The following is a 13,071-nucleotide window of genomic DNA, read 5'->3' as shown; positions in this document are numbered from 1 at the left end:
TTGTTGGAGGAAATGTGTCACTGGGCGTGGGCCTTGAAGTTTGCTTTAAAAATCCCATGCCCTGGCTGAACTCTGACAGACTCCCCCAGCACCTGACTCAGACCGATGCAAGAGACCCATAACCAAAAGGTGGATGGAGCTTGGGGACTCTTAGGAAAGAATAGGAGGAAAGATTCCTGACCTCAAAGAGGACAGAAACGCCACAGGAAAATTAACAGAGTCAACTAACCTGGACTCTTGGATCTCTCAGAGACTGAACCACCAACCAAAGAGCATACATGGGCTGGATACACGCACACACATAGCAAATGTGCAGCTTGGTTTTCATGTGGGTCCCAAACAACTGGAGCGGGGTGGGGGTGGGAGGTGGCTATCCCAAAAGCTGTTGCTTCTATGTGTAATATATTCTTCTAACTGGGCTGCTGTGTCTGGCCTCAGTCAGAGAGGATATATGCCAGCCTCACAGAGAGTTGATGTGCCAGTGTGGAGGGATATCCAGAGGGGCCTCAAGCTACTCAGAGGAGAAGGAGGGATGGGGGAAGGATTGTGGGAAGGGGTGAGAGGGTGAGGGGCAGTGAGCATGATGTAAAGTGAAATAATAATAATAATAGTAATAGTAATAATAATAATAATAATAGTCTATGCCTAACTCAGTATCTTTCTCATCCCTTCCCCTCCCCTTCTCAACTTTCCTTTCTCTCTCGCCCTCTCCCTTTCTCTCTCTCTCTCTCTCTGATTGCCGTTTGTGAATCAGACTGTAAATTCTCAGCTATTGCTCCAGTGGATCCCTGCCATGATGATCATGGACTAACCCACTAAAACTGTAAGCAAGTGTCAGTGTTTTTTCTTTTAGAAGTTGCCTTGGTCATTGTATATTTTCATAGCAATAGGACAATAACGCTGGCCACAGAGGCAACGGTGCAGCCTTAGTTGAGCCACATGAAATTCCTTATCAAGCCTTGCCTTCCTTTGGCGTATCCAGACCCAGAGATCAGCTCTGATGCACAATTCAGGACTTATCCCAGCTTCTGCTCTTCGGGTCATATCTTAGCAAGCACAGTGACTCCTTCGGGGCCAGTCGTCCAACATTCTGTGACACAGAATACCTCAACCATATGACTGACTTGTAGTTCTCCACCAGACAAGACAGAACTGGAAATCTCACTGCAGCCCAAGCCTCTTCGAACTCCATCTTACATCCTATATCTCCCTTTCTCTTTCCCAAGGGCCGGAGCAGAAACCATGTTTGAATCCATCTAATTGGTTACTCCAGAAGCCTTCTGTTGTCCCTGAATATTTTCCTTGCATGGCTGATAAAGCCTTAGCATCTTCTTCTTGGAAGACATAAAGGAACACCGAAAGGGATCCAAGGCAGCACAGTGGATGAGCAGGGAGAAAGAAGGGAAGAAAAAGAGCTGATAGTGTTAGTAACCTGGAAGACTGTACAGAAACTCAGGTCACCATCAGAGCAGGAAGGAGCACAAGACCTAGAGTACTTAGCTAAAACTCCTGTCTCTGGTAGGGTGAGGGTTAGTCTAGGGGCAGTGACCAAACCCAGGCAAGACACTGAGACTGGAACAGGCAGTCCAACCTGAGTGTTTTAATTATTCATTAATCCACACCCTCTACACTTATTACAACATTTGAAAGCTTAAGTTTGAAGGCAGCATCATCCCCATGAATTACTATTTTGTCCCAATTTGGAAGTCTCATCTCTTACTACAATATTATATACTAACAGCTAGCTTATTTATGACCACGACACTCTGACACACTTATGAACTGTGACACCCTGGATTGATCACTTCCTGTCTCTGTGCCTCTCAGTTTCTTCCTAGGTCAAAAGTCAATAAAAGCATATCATTGTTGACCTTCCAGGACTATTCCGGTAACCTTTAGAGTGTAAACTGCTACATGTTCTCCAGGCAGAATGCACAGCACTGCTTGGATATCCTCCAGGGTTTTACCTACCTCGATGCTCTGCTCTCTGCTGAAACAAATGCATGCATTCTCCTCTCCACCCCTCCACCTGTGGTGTCGCAGAAGTCCTACTCTGATTACAAAACTGGTCCCCAGCATGGGATGTTTCCTTGTCTTCCAACAGAGGTTAGATAAGAGAGATTTAAGAGTCTGTAATTCATCCTTCATTGATCCATGCTCTTGAATGTTCCACACTTGCCTGAACCTAGTCCTTCTCACTTGTAAAACCAGAGGCTTAAGATCAATGGCTCCCTGGAGTCAAGGCAGCTTTTTCTTAACCTGTTCTTTCCCAGGAAGCTCCTGGGTCTGCTGGGTCATCTCCTCTTTGAGACTCTCTGGAAACTGCCTTCTCCCTCCTCAGAAGTAAATAAAAATAAAGACATTTAAGGCATATGCATACACAACTGTGCACATAGACCCACACTTGCTCAAGACATTTGCACAGATACACAAACACACACACACACACACACACACACACACACACACACACACACATTAGGTACCATTTTGCAAGTATTCACAGACCAGTGTTAAACACTTATCTGTTCCATTGGTTTTCAGTATTGGTGCTAGATGAGCCAAATCTGGCAATGGCAGGCCATACTAGGTGCTCAGTGAGCCAAATCGGGCTTTATTCTGGTGGAAACAGGACACAGTACAGGGCCTGGCCAGAGTGAAGCACTTTCTGAAGGGAGGAGGCTGGTGTTCGCTCTCCCTCTGCTGGCCATGTAGAGCACTCACTTGCTCTTTGTTCTGTTTCCAGGGAGTGGTGGCTGGTTCTTGGGGAAAGGAAATGGGCTCAGAATCAGAAGATGGAGAGCTAAAGGTGACATGGTGGGTCCTAAGCTAACTCTGAGTCAGCTGGGGACAGGGAAGCCTTGCTTCCTCTTCATACTTTAACCATTACAGGTGCTGAGCTAGCCCTTTCTAAGCATGTGCTGTGTTAGTCCTTTCTAAGCATGTGCTAAGGAGACATCATGCAAGAAAATCCCCTTCTCTTCTTAAAATTGGATGTTTCTTTCAGGAAGTTTGATTCATTCCCAACTGAGACAACTAAGCTTCAGGACAGAGATCTGGATACTGATTAATATTTACCAGTGAGGTCTGTAGGTTCTAAGACCAGCGCTGTTTCTTAAATCAAGGAATAATGTGGCTGGGTTCTTAAGTTACACACACGCGTGCACGCGCGCGCGCACACACACACACACACACACACACAGAGAGAGAGAGACAGACAGACAGACAGAGACACAGACAGAGACAGAGAGAAAGACAGGAAAGACAGACAGAGAGAGATAGAGAGACAGAGACATAGAGACAGAGAGAGAGAGTGTTTTAAACTTCACAGAGATGACCCACCTATATCATTGTCCTGAGGATTAAACAACACATTATGAAATAACTGGGGGTGAGGTGTAATAATGAAATAAAGGTAATAAGTGGAGGATGTTAGCATCATTTTAATTCTAAAATAGAACAAGCATTTGCCAGTATTTATTATTTTGCCATTGATGCTTTTTCTACAGCCCCAGGCCACTTGCCTCCAGCTGGGCATATCTGGGCAATGTTGACTGCCCAGAGCCAGCAAGTTTTCATGCAGTGTTCCCAATGTAATGGAACTCAAGGTTTTATATAAAAAATTTTCCACATCAATACTATATATTTGGGTTGGTCCTTATGATACATTGGATATATGTAAATACTTGATGATAACTTTAAATGAAAATATGATTTTGCGCCTTTGGGGAACATGTTTCTTAAGAGCATTCTTTATTTGCAGGCTGTAAAGTGCGGGTCACAGCATCTCAGAGGTATCAGGATGATAACCACAGCTTACCAACAACTCACTACCTTAATATCCAATTCACTCTCATATGTACTGTTCTGTCCCCAAAAGACTCTTCTGACACCAGGAATCTGCCCCTCAGACCGCGCTCCTGTCTGTCTACAAAAGCACATCGCTGTCTCAGCACATACTCTTGGACCTGCCTAGCAGAGAGTTGGAGTTCACAGATAATTTCACCAAATCCTTATGATGAGAAGAGTGGCTACTTTGACTTTATAATTTCCCAACCACTTTGTGTAATCAGGGTTTTGGGCTGAATTACTCACTAGAGTAAAATTGTGGGGACGTTCAACCTACCATCTCTCTGTTGGCCCAAGCTTTTCGCCAACATAAATAGCCCCTTCCTATTTTTGGAATAGAGAAGTAGATACCATGCTGTGCACGGCCTCCCAGGGCACTGTGGAGCATATTGAGAACCTACTAAATGTGTCGTGCTCCTCTCCATGTAAGGATGAAGAGGAAACAGGGCCAGAGTGATCCATCTTCATTTTAATCTTCTAGCCCTGGGCAGATAAACCCTCACACAGACACTGGGTCACAATGGTTCCTAACACTCAGAGTTCATGGGATTGTTACTGCACCTATACAAAGAGCAGTGGAGTGGAAAACAGCAGGGCTGGCCTTGAATCCTGGATTCATGACCAAGAGAAAATCATTCACCATCTCTAATCTGTAGTTGCCCCAAAGAAAAGGCAAGGATATTGAATCAGATAGTCTCTACATTTATTTTTCTTATCGATCTCCTAATGGGAACAATAGATAGCATAGAAAAGTAAACTTCTGGTTCAGTGAGTTATGGACTAAGAGGTAACAAGCATGCAAGAGATCAAGTGTCTAAGGGAAACTTAGAAAGCTGTTCATTGGGAGTATTAATATCATTGTGCTTGAGTGTTCAATGGTTAAGAGCACTGTCTGTTCTTCCAGAAAATCTGGACTCAATTCTCAGCATCCATGTGGCAGCTCACAACCATCTGTAATTCCAGTTCCAGAGGATCCTACATATTCCTCTGGCCTCCACGGGCCCAGGCATATACATGGTCCCCAGGCATACATGCAGGCAAAACAACCACACAAGTAAAACTTAAGAGAGAATGCTAATGAGACTGTAGTATATGTATCTGGCAGACTACATATACCCAATGTATGTAAAGAACTCCTACATATCAAGGAACAAAAGATAACCCAACCCATCAAGAAAAGGAAAACGATTTCAAATCATGTGTAGAAGATCAATTTTACTTCTTTAGTTATAAAAATAAGAAATAAAACTCTTAAGAGGTGGTCCCTATCATAGATAGCAGAATAGCTAACATTAAAAACATGATGAGGGTGCTAGGGAGAATCTGTGGGTAAAGCTCTTGCTGTTCAAGCATAAAGATCTGTGCTTGGATCCCCGGAACACATGTAAATGGTGGGAATGTCAGCAGCTGTCTGTAACTCCAGTGCGGAGAGGCAGAGACAGGAAGACACCAGGGGCTTTCTGACTAGCTAGTCTGGCCAAATGGACAGGCTTTGTGTTCAGAGAGAGACCGAATCTTAAGAACTAAGGTGGAGAAAGATGGTAAACACATGACATCCAACTCTGGCCTCTACACGTGTGCACAATCAGGCATGTATGCAAATATGTACATGTGTGTACACACCATATGCATTCAAGCATATGCACACAGATTGATGAGGAAAAAGTTGATGGTGTGGAGCAAGTGGAATTTTTCATATCACAGATGAGAGGATAAACTCGCAAAATCATTTTTAAAAAATGGTTCGAATTTATCTACAAGAACTGAAGAGACACAAGTAATCGCACCTTCTCTGGCTCGGCTTATGATTGTATGAGAACACACCCCACCTTCATTCTGATTATCATTTTCAATTTGGTATTTGGCAAAATTACACTGGAACGTCACTTTGTTATAAAGGATTACATCAGATGCTCCTGCCCAAGTGTTTGCTGAAGGAGTATTCTGGGCACAGTTGGCGTGGATATAGTAAACTACAATGTTTAATAAATTAGATGTGTTAAATGCAATTTCTTCATACAATCTTTTCAACTTACAATGGATTTGTTGGGATGTAAATCTATTGTAAAATGAGAAGAATGTGAATATAATTTATTATGCATTGGCAATTTTATTTTTATTTTTCAATTATATACTCAACATACCACACACACACACACACACACACACACACACACACTCATGCACACACGCATCATAAATATTCAAGGAAGCATACTATTTACAAGTAGCTAAAACTGGAAAGAGCTGAAGTTTCCAACACGAGAAGAATAAATACCTGTGGTGAATGCACACAATGGAAATCTAGACAGCAACCGAGATGAACAAAGTCTGCAGTACAGCTGGGATGAAGTTCTTAATATTGCTTGAGTAAAAGAAACTAAACACAAAGGTTACGTGTGATGGGTTTTCATTTATATAAGGTTCCCATACGTGAGCTGCGGTCTCCTTGGAGAGGGCCAACTGTAACCAGGGAAGCGGGCAGTAACTGGATGGACACTGGTGAGAGTGTGCTTCTTAATCTTGGTGCTAGTTACAGAAAAGTGGCTTGTGACATTAATTGATCTGGATGCTTACAATATGTGTAATCTGTGGATATCTTATATCTGATAGAGCATTTTTAAATGAAAGTTAAAAGGAATGAATTTCATGATACCATCATATTATTTCCCTGACACCACACCCTAAGCTGTTTTTCCAATAACTCTTATCATTTCTGTTAACCTTTCTCTTTTCTTAATGTGTTCTGACCAACATAACCCAGCCTTGATTATGCACTATCTTGCCATGATTCCCCTTTTCTTTGGCTGAGAGCTAAAGTATGAAAGCCATGGACTCATGCAGATAACAAAGAATAGAAAACCCACCAATCGAGTTCTCAGAGGTCTTTATGTAGAGTCAGTATCTCCATGCAATACCATAGCCCTCAGCTATGGGCTTTTCTACACTTGTTCTACACATTCACAGACCCATTGCTTTCAGTTCTCCTTATCTTCAATATCTGCACAATGACCTGGTTCTTTCTCTCTTGATCATTCTGGCTTTCTGTGTTCTACCATGAATATATTTAGCAACTGACCCATTCTGGGTATTGTGCTTTACCCCACAAACATTTAGACAATGAGACAGCCACTGACCCCAAGAGGTCCTTACTTGTTCAGAGAAGACAGATTCAGAACATGAAACAAAGAGGAGGGGTACCCAGGACAGTCACTGAAAACTTAGAAAAGCTGGCAGAGGTGACAGTCACTGTATAACTGAGTAAACAATGACAAGACATTTCTAAGTAAAGAAGGTTACAAACATTTTCAGGCAGAAGAAACAGCAAATGAAAAATCATAAAACAGCCTCAGATGGAGGGTCAGATGAGTTTGTGCTGAGAATGGCAGAAGAGGCAAAGGTAGACAGCATGCGTACATGACACTATGAGTGAACAGAATGTCTTGAATGCTAATGTGAGGACATTGGACTTCAAGATTCAGACAACTGGTGGCAAACTAGGGCTGGGAGCAAAATCTCATCTTCTATTCCTTATATATAAAGCTTTATTCCAACACAGTTCAATTTCTTCAGGCACTGTCTATGGGAAACATTGCACAATAATGACAGAGCTGAGTAGATGATAAGAAACCATTGGCCCACGCGGCAGCTACTTCTAAACTAGAAAGTGATGAACCACTGTGGAATTCTAAGCTGAGTGCAGGGACAGCCCTATACTGTGCCACCCTGAAATTTTGGTGCATTCTTGAAATGAAGATGATTTTGTTTTCTGGAATGGTACAGAAACAAAATGGAGGACCTGCTCAATCTGAATAATATGTTTTCTGAGCCTGGAACTATAGTAAGCCTTTGTCAACACCTGTGAAGAAAGGCTAATATAAGGGGACACATCCAGACCTCAGAGGACTGAATAGGCGTGACAGCAGCCTTGGTACTCAAGCTTAGGTTTAAGGAGCTAAAACCACTTCCCTACCTCTACTTGTATTTGAAAATAACCTGGCTATCAGGCAAATAAAAATAGAAATATTCATTATTTCAACACTGAATTAAGCAAACTTACCATCTCTCAGAAATTTTCAGGGCTGGATGCCTACAATGGTCTTCTTAATGAAGGGTTGCTCTCCAGTGTTTACTTGTGCAAATAAGACATGGTAAGTAGAGGTAGACTGATGTCTTTATCTAGCTGGATATGTTATTTTTCCTTCACTGATATGGATATGGGGCAGAGTTGAGAGCTGTGCTCTGTTGAAACACACTCTACATGGCAGCATAAAAGCAGAGGAAGGCAGCCATCACACCTCATCCCTTACATTCTTGCATTATTTTCCTATTGAATAACTACATACTCGGCTAATATACTGATGTTCAATATGTAAAATTCTCTCTTTGGTGTTATTAGCCCCATAGATAGTTGTTCACTTCCAAAGATCTAACACCTACTTTTAGTAGTCCTGGAAAGATGTTGATGCTGCAAAAGGAAATAAAGACCAGACCTAATCTCATAGTAAATGAGGATGAACTTTGCTAGAGCTGAGCTTGGCAGATGCCTAGAGTGTTTGTGCTGAAGGACAGTTAGCTGACAGACACCAGTCATGTGAAGAAAAGGCCACTAGATGAGGAGGGAAGTGTCTAAATAAAGCCCCTAGATGGAGAACCAATCATGGCCAACTGTAATCATCACCCACATTGCCCACTCCTTTCCTTACTCATGAATCTCAATGCAGTGCTATCTCACAGCCCATTCTCAGCGTCCATTGTGGTCCTGACCCCTACTTCAGATGGAAAACTAAAAAGAACTGCAAACATGAGACCAAGTGCTAAAAAACAAGATGTTATGTGCCCTTCCCAGAAGAGTGGCCATGTCCCTAGACACCTCAAGTAAAGGAAACAGCAAGGTTAGATCCTAGGAATTGGGGGTGGAAGACTTCATGAGAAGGGCTACTCCCTGAATTCTATCAATAGAACCCGAGATGCCATAATATGGCCACGCAGGTAAAAGAGATGATGGTTTGGTGGTCACTTAGCCAAGGGCCAGCTTAGTAAATGGTAACAACTCACGAGCAGGACATGAGTTTGTCTCTTTGATTAATATGCAACCCTAGTCTGGACCTCTTGGCTTTCACCTCCCCACAGTGACTGATCATTGGGTTCCTGTGGCATGCGATCTATTTGGGCATTACTAGTCAGGCACTTGACAAGCATTTATGGAGAAAGGTTTCCAATAAATGCAATCCTGATCAGGACCGCTTGGCTTTCACCTCCCCACAGTGACTGATCATTGGGTCCCTGTGGCTTCAGATCTATTTGCGCATTACCAGTCAGGCACTTGACAAGCATTTATGGAGAAAGGTTCCCAATAGGTGTTTAACATGAAGTAGAGGTTCCACATGAAATAGAAAAATAAAGCCCTGCCAGATGTGGGGCAGGTCCCATGGAAGCTAAGCTCTCTGGGGAGAAGCCTGGCAAAGGATTGGAGAGGCTGAGAGTGGGGAGATAGTGAAGAGAGGCAAGTTTATACAAGGTGATTTTGTAGAAGATCAAATCTGACATATTTTTAGGACCTGTATAAAAAATGCAAAGCAGCCATCTCTTTTAAGAGCCATCTTCAAAATTGCAATAAATTCTCCTTGACAGAAGCTCAGTCAAGTCCAGCATGTAATCTTCTGCTGTCAAGAAGAGTAATGTGGAGCAGTGAATGTGCTTCTAGAATATGGAGAAAAAAAGCTCTGTGTGGGAGAGTGCTTGCTAGAGAAGATGGAAGTTAATTTGCTGAATCTTCTCTTCAAGGCTTGGTTTGCTCTCCTTGTGGGGTCTCCTTTTCATCAGTCTCATAAAAAAATCAATCTTTCTAAGAGTGCTCTCTTTGGCCAATTCCTTTCAAGCACTTCTTTCTCAGAAAATGCAAGTGAAAACTTCCAGGGTTTGGGGATGGGCAGATCTGCAGATATGAGATAGGGCATCCTGAAAACCTTGCTTCCCATATCTACAACGCTTAAATTTTGTCTACCTGATAGGATTTATGGATAAACCTTTGTGAATGTCTGTCAAGATATTTGAGGAGAGGTTTAATTGAGGAAAGATTAACCGTTCTGAAGAAAGTAGACATCATCCCATGGGCTTGGGTCTTAAACTCAATGAAAAGTTCATTTTGTTGTTACTGACCATTTACTGACACCAACATTTATCTCTCTCTGCTCCCTGACTGTAGATGCTGTGACCAGTTACCTCACACTCATGACCTGGAGGTAACCTGTTCTGACTGCCATACTTTTCCAAGCATGAAGGCTGGTACCACCAAAATGTGAATCTAAAGAAACCCTTCTTTACATTGGTTTGTCAGTCATTCGGACACAGGAAAGAGGAAAATCATGAGTTCATGTGTCTCAATACTGTCAACTGTTCAGAGAAATAACTATAGCTCCCAGCTCACAAAATTTGATAGAAGGATGGAGTGATGTATAACATCTCACATGCCTAGATGGCATCATGGCATGTCCCATTTACTTGGTATCTGTTAGCTGACATTGTCATTGTCATGACATAGACAGTAGCTTTTTCTTTTTCATATTTTTGCATGTTTATTAGATAATATCTGTTTCACTCCTTTGTGACACCATATTTTGTCTTACAACTTCAAAGAAGCTCCCTGACCCACCAGAGTCCTAGCCAGCCGCTAGAACTCCAGGCAAGCTGCCTACCCATGTACCACCCACCCAACTCTCTGTGTCTTACCAGCCTACCCCCAACTGCCCCCTTCCCCTCCTCCTCACTGTATCCTGGCCCACAACCCTGACAGAAGTCTCCTGTTCTACCATAGGCCACCAGAACTCAAGGCAGAGACCCCTTGCTCAACCAGAAGCCACCCTGGCCATCAGAAGTCTAGACCACAACTTGAGTGGAGACCATCTATTCGACCTCATACCACAAGACAAGACAGAAAACAGAAACTAAGGAACAAAATATCCATCCAACAAAGACAAACTCAGAAACTGTCACCTAGACCTATAATCACCCCAAACCCTGATGTCAGTGGAAGAACAAAATCAACAGCAGCCAAGGCCATACATACATCACCACCAGAGCCCAGCTATCCTACTATAGCAATCCCAGAGTATCCAACACAACTAAAGCATAAGAAAATGACATTACAGACAATGTTAAGAAAATGATAGATGTCTTTAAAGAGAAAATAGATAAATATCCTAAAGAAAGTGGAGAAATTCAAGATGGAGGACTAGTTGAAGGAAATGAATAAAACTATTCCAGACTTGAACTTGAAAATAGAAGCAGTAGATCTTCAGCCCGCCATCCCTAATGGAGGCACCTGTTTCTGGTGGTGGTGCAGCTCCTAGTGGCACAGAGCATGCAGGCCTAGCTGCACAGAAAGCAGGAGGAAGAGGAAGAGCAGAGCAGGTCTGAGGAGCAGAAGCTTCACAGCTCACCTGGTAGTGAGCATCTCTAGGAAGAGAAGAAGACAAGGATAGGCCTAGGAGTAATGGCATCCAAAGTCAAACAGGTCATACTGGATCTCATTGTGGAGAAAAACAAAACAACGACAAAAACCAACCAAACAAACAAAAAGATGGGAAGGTCTCCAAACAAAGTGAAGAAGAATCCCACCATCTGGAAGAGGTTGGAAATGAGAAACATGGGAGAAATGTCAGAAGAAGAGTCAGGTGACTTGAGTTTAAATTTCTATGGGCCATACCTAATAGACATGTTGATCACAGTGAAGGGGGAGAGGATGTTGGGAGATTTGTAGGGCAGGGGATGGAAGCCAAGGGAAAGACTAAGGAGCAACAGATGAGGCATTTACATGTATTTCCAAACATTGGAACCTATCAATAATTATGACTTTTGCCTCATATCTTGAAATTGAAGGTTTTCTCTGGATTCATAAAATGGCTACTGTTTTATAAGCTTGTATTTAATGGTGTTTTTTTTCTGTAAACTTTTGGTGTTTCCACTTAACAGTCTCTACATAAACATTGTTTAATTATTGCAGAACAGAAAAGAAAATAGAAGCAATAAAGAAAGCACAAACTGAGGGAATCCTGGAAATGAAATTTTTAAGTAAGTGAATGGGACCTACAGATGTAAGGATCGCCAAAACAATACAAGAGATGAAAGAGAAAGTCTGAGTCATAGAAAATATAATAAAGAAATAGCTACACCAGTCAAAGAAAATGCTAAGTCTAAAAAATAGAAAAAGTGAGACACAAAACATCCAAGAAACCTGGGACACTATGAAAAGATGAAACCTAAGAATGATGGGAAAAGAAGGAGAAGAACCCTGGTTCAAAGGCCCAGGAAATATTTTCAACAAATAGCATTTTTTTCCAGTGTCTTCTAACTCAGAATCATGGTCTTGGGACCCACCGTCAGGTTTAAAGCCATTATGGAAAGATTAAGAAAGAGAAGCCTCCTAGGCTCTCCTCTGAGCTTCCCCTCTGTTCTTATATCCTGAGCAGCATGTTAGAATGGGTGCCCCCTACCCATTTTATTTTATATTTTTATGTGTATGGGAGTCTTGCCTACATGTATGTCTGTGCATCACATGCATGAAGCAGTACCCACAGACACCATAAGAAGGTGCCAGATTCCCTGGGACTACAGTTGTGAGCCACCATGTGAACACTGGGAAATCTGGTTTCCTTGGAAGAGAGCAGCCAGTGTTCGGAACTGCTGAACCATCTCTCTAGCCTTCCTTCAACTTTGTTTTGAAAAGCTCTCTTCTAATGTTAAAACCGACAAATATCTTTGGAGAACTCCTGCGAGGCACCACATAAATATTTCAGTAGGTGCCAATGATCAAGTAACCTTGCCCAGCTACCTGTCTTACTCCAGTACTAAGTCCCCCACTTCTCAGTGAAATTCACACAGACGATGTCTATATCTCTGTCTCTTCTACATTGCGAAAGTACATCTTTCCCATGAATGCTTTCTTCTCCTCCACCTCTTGAGGCTGCCTTGTCCAAGCCAGAAGTAACCAAGGTGATCACTTAGACACTTGCACTGTAGGGCTCTTTTTACAAAAACAAAACAAAACAAAACAAAATGTATGTCCTTTCCCTACTAAGATTTAAATATTTTTTTAAATTTTTTATTATATATTTCTTTACTTACATTTCTTTTTTTTTTGTCTTTTTTATTATTATTATTAACTTGAATATTTCTTATATACATTTCGATTGTTATTCCCTTTCCCGGTTTCCGGGCAAA

General features: G+C 42.1%; 1 pseudogene; it reads left to right on the top strand.

Annotated features, from left to right (window-relative positions):
• Nucleotides 1-11,344: 11,344 nt before the first annotated feature.
• On the top strand, nt 11,345-11,722 carry LOC116912014 (annotated as a pseudogene).
• The last annotated feature ends 1,349 nt before the right edge of the window (nt 11,723-13,071 follow it).

This window comes from Rattus rattus, chromosome 11, assembly GCF_011064425.1.
Source record: "Rattus rattus isolate New Zealand chromosome 11, Rrattus_CSIRO_v1, whole genome shotgun sequence".
NCBI lineage: Eukaryota > Metazoa > Chordata > Mammalia > Rodentia > Muridae > Rattus > Rattus rattus.
Note: the sequence above shows the minus strand (reverse complement) of the source record. Positions and strands in the feature narration are given on the sequence as shown.